Below are 387 nucleotides of genomic sequence, written 5' to 3'. Positions count from 1 at the left end.
CCAATATCTTTACCCACTTCTTCCTTTTCGGGTTGTGGGGTTCACTGGAGCCCATGTCCAGCTATCACTGTGCGAGAGGCGGGGACACCCTGGAAAGGTCTCCAGTCCATCACATGGACACATAGAGACAAACAAGACAAACAACCATTCACTCTCTCACTCTCACCTAGGGACAATTTAGAGTTACCAATCAGTCTAACATGCATGTTTTTGATATGTGGGAGGAAACCAGACTACCCGTAGAAAATTCACACATGCATGGAGAGAACATGCAAACTCCACCCAGAAAGACCCCCGGACCAGGATTTGTAATGGTGAAGCAGCAACTATACCAACTGCGCCACTGGGCTGCCCCATATGCTTATATATGGGGCAGTCATATATATA

General features: G+C 47.3%; 1 protein-coding gene across 1 annotated transcript in view; it reads right to left on the bottom strand.

Annotated features, from left to right (window-relative positions):
• gabra1 (gamma-aminobutyric acid type A receptor subunit alpha1) overlaps window positions 1-387 on the bottom strand; it is a gene marked incomplete at its 5' end in the record, with an annotated part of 28,573 nt that overhangs the window by 17,628 nt on the left and 10,558 nt on the right.

The sequence above is a fragment of the Nematolebias whitei genome, chromosome 14 (genome assembly GCF_014905685.2).
Source record: "Nematolebias whitei isolate Nwh7 chromosome 14, NemWhi1, whole genome shotgun sequence".
In the NCBI taxonomy this organism is placed as follows: domain Eukaryota; kingdom Metazoa; phylum Chordata; class Actinopteri; order Cyprinodontiformes; family Rivulidae; genus Nematolebias; species Nematolebias whitei.
Note: the sequence above shows the minus strand (reverse complement) of the source record. Positions and strands in the feature narration are given on the sequence as shown.